General features: G+C 47.7%; 1 long non-coding RNA gene across 1 annotated transcript; it reads left to right on the forward strand.

The window, feature by feature from the left end:
- Positions 1-1,949: 1,949 nt before the first annotated feature.
- On the forward strand, positions 1,950-2,832 carry LOC135566295 (uncharacterized). The gene is made up of 3 exons (XR_010462031.1): positions 1,950-2,016; positions 2,164-2,208; positions 2,819-2,832. It is a non-coding gene; the product is annotated as an uncharacterized LOC135566295 (long non-coding RNA).
- Positions 2,833-3,091: the final 259 nt, after the last annotated feature.

Consider the following 3,091-nt stretch of genomic DNA (forward strand, 5'->3'; position numbering starts at 1 on the left):
GAGTCCACATGGGCCAGCATCCCTGTGGAACGCTTTCAACACCTTGTAGAGTCCACATGGGCCAGCATCCCTGTGGAACGCTTTCAACACCTTGTAGAGTCCACATGGGCCAGCATCCCGTGGAACGCCTCAACACCTTATAGAGTCCACATGGGCCAGCCATCCCTGTGGAACGCTTTAACACCTTGTAGAGTCAACATGGGGCCAGCATCCCTGTGGAACGCTTTCGACACCTTGTGGGAGTCACATGGGCCAGCCTCCCTGTGGAACACTTTAACACCTTGTGGAGTCAGCATGGGCGCCTCCCTGTGGAACACTTTCAACACTGTAGAGTCCACATGGGCCAGCACTCCCTGTGGAACTACTTTCAACACCTTAGAGAGTCAACATGGGCCAGCATCCCTGTGAACGCTTTACAACATCTTGTAGAGTCCACATGGGCCAGCCATCCCTGTGGGAACGCTTTCAACACCTTGTAGAGTCCACATGGGCCAGCCATCCTGTGGAACGCTTTCGACACCTTGTAGAGTCCAACATGGCCAGCATCCCTGTGGGAACGCTTTCAACACCTTGTAGAGTCCACATGGGCCAGCCTCTCTGTGGAAACGCTTCAGACACCTTGTAGAGTCCACAGGGCCAGCCTCCCTGTGGAACTCTCTTTTCAGACACCTTGTAGAGTCCCCGCCCGGATGAATTGAGGCTGTCTCTGGACGGCAAAAAGAGGTGCAACTCAATATTAGGAAGGTGTTCCACGTTCATTCAGTGTATAATACTTCAAACAGCTCTCGCCAAGAGTCAAGCCTCCTAGCGCAGAGATCTCCTTTTCTGTTCTTCTGAAAACAATGTCTTCTCTCACCCTCCATCAGGTATAAGAACAATGTGGTGATAGATGAGAAGGCCCATCCTGACAAATACACAGCAGAGAGTAACTACAATATGCACTCTCTGGAAATCAAGAGGTAGGTAGCTGTAGTAATCCTGACAACACTCTCTGTAGATCAAGAGGTAGGTTGACGTAGCAGCTATAGTAACCCTGACAACACTCTCTGTAGATCAAGAGGGAGTTGCACATAATAGCTATAGTAACCCTGACAACCCTCTCTGTAGATCAAGAGGTAGGTTGACGTAGCAGCTGTACCCTGACAACACTCTGTAGATCAAGAGGTAGGTTGGACGAGCAGTTTATAGCAAATCCTGACAACACACTCTCTGTAGATCAAGAGGAGTTGTGAGCTATAGTAACCCTGACAACACTCTCTGTAGATCAAGAGGTTGCCGTAGTAGCTATAGTCCAACCCTGACAAACACTCTCTGTAGATCAAGAGGGAGTTGCCGTAGTAGCTGTAGTAATCCTGACAACACTCTCTGTAGATCAAGAGGGAGTTGCCGTAGTAGCTATAGTAACCCTGACAACACTCTCTGTAGATCAAGAGGTAGGTTGACGTAGCAGCTATAGTAACCCTGACAACACTCTCTGTAGATCAAGAGGTAGGTTGACGTAGTAGCTGTAGTAACCCTGACAACACTCTCTGTAGATCAAGAGGTAGGTTGCCGTAGTAGCTGTAGTAACGCTGAAAACACTCTCTGTAGATCAAGAGGTAGGTTGCCGTAGTAGCTGTAGTAACCCTGACAACACTCTCTGTAGATCAAGAGGTAGGTTGCCGTAGTAGCTGTAGTAACGCTGACAACACTCTCTGTAGATCAAGAGGTAGGTAGCTTAGTAACCCTGACAACACTCTCTGTAGATCAAGAGGCAGGTTGCCGTAGCAGCTGTAGTAACCCTGACAACACTCTCTGTAGATCAAGAGGTAGGTGCCGTAGTAGCTTATAGTAACCTCTAACCCTGTATGGTTGTATGGTATATCAGACAGGGCTGTGTTGTGGTTGTTGTGGGAGGTGTTGTAATGTCTGTGTTCTGCCTTGTAGCTGTGACTTCCTGGACACGGCTCCAGTACCGTGTGTCTGCTCTCAACATAAAGGGGGAGAGCTCCTCCGTGGCCACCGTGGTTATCAAGAGTATGTTCTCTCAAATCATGTACTTACATCTCTTCTGTATCTTTAATTCTAACTTATTTTGCCAATATAGTTTATATTGTGCTCAACTTGCTGAATCAAATATGTGTTATTCATATTTATTTACATATTCATTTACATATCCACCAGGGTTCCAGGAGGGACAGAAAGTGGGAACTCTTGATGCTAAACCACGTGAGTCTAGTCTGAAATCTGCCTCCTGTCTGTCTCTCTGTATGTTTAGATGTTAACCCTAAACCACGTGAGTCTAGTCTGGCCCCTGTCTGTCTCTCTGTATGTTTAGATGTTAACCCTAAACCATGTGAGTCTAGTCTGGTCCCTGTCTGTCTCTCTGTATGTTTAGATGTTAACCCTAAACCACGTGAGTCTAGTCTGGTCCCTGTCTGTCTCTCTGTATGTTTAGATGTGTTAACTCTAAACCACGTGAGTCTAGTCTGGTCCCTGTCTGTCTCTCTGTATGTTTAGATGTTAACCCTAAACCATGTGAGTCTAGTCTGGCCCCTGTCTGTCTCTCTGTATGTTTAGATGTTAACCCTAAACCACGTGAGTCTAGTCTGGTCCCTGTCTGTCTCTCTATATGTTGTAAAGGTGTCATGGTATAGTTCAGTATGACTGTTGTCTTAGTTCTAGTCTCCTGTCTGTCTCTCTGCACTGTAGAGGTTGTCTTAGTTCTGTAGATGTTGTCCCTCATCTGTCTGTCTCTCTGCACTGTAGAGGTTGTCCCTCATCTGTCTGTCTCTCTGCACTGTAGAGGTTGTCCCTCATCTGTCTGTCTCTCTTTTAGATGGGTTCTGCTCGAGCACGGCGTGACATTTGAGACAGCCATCATTAGACTCCGCTTGAGGTGGCGTTCGGCCGGGAGGGAGACTCTAAGTCTGGGCTGCACCGTAATCGCTCTATCCCACCGTTAAACGCTACCAGCCTGATGTCCTCTGGTACAGAGATGGTGGGTAGCAACACACACTGTTAAACACTACCAGCCTGATGTCCTCTGGTACAGAGATGGTGGGTAGCAACACACACTGTTAAACACTACCAGCCTGATGTCCTCTGGTAC

Source organism: Oncorhynchus nerka, unplaced genomic scaffold, assembly GCF_034236695.1.
Source record: "Oncorhynchus nerka isolate Pitt River unplaced genomic scaffold, Oner_Uvic_2.0 unplaced_scaffold_6096, whole genome shotgun sequence".
Lineage (NCBI taxonomy): Eukaryota > Metazoa > Chordata > Actinopteri > Salmoniformes > Salmonidae > Oncorhynchus > Oncorhynchus nerka.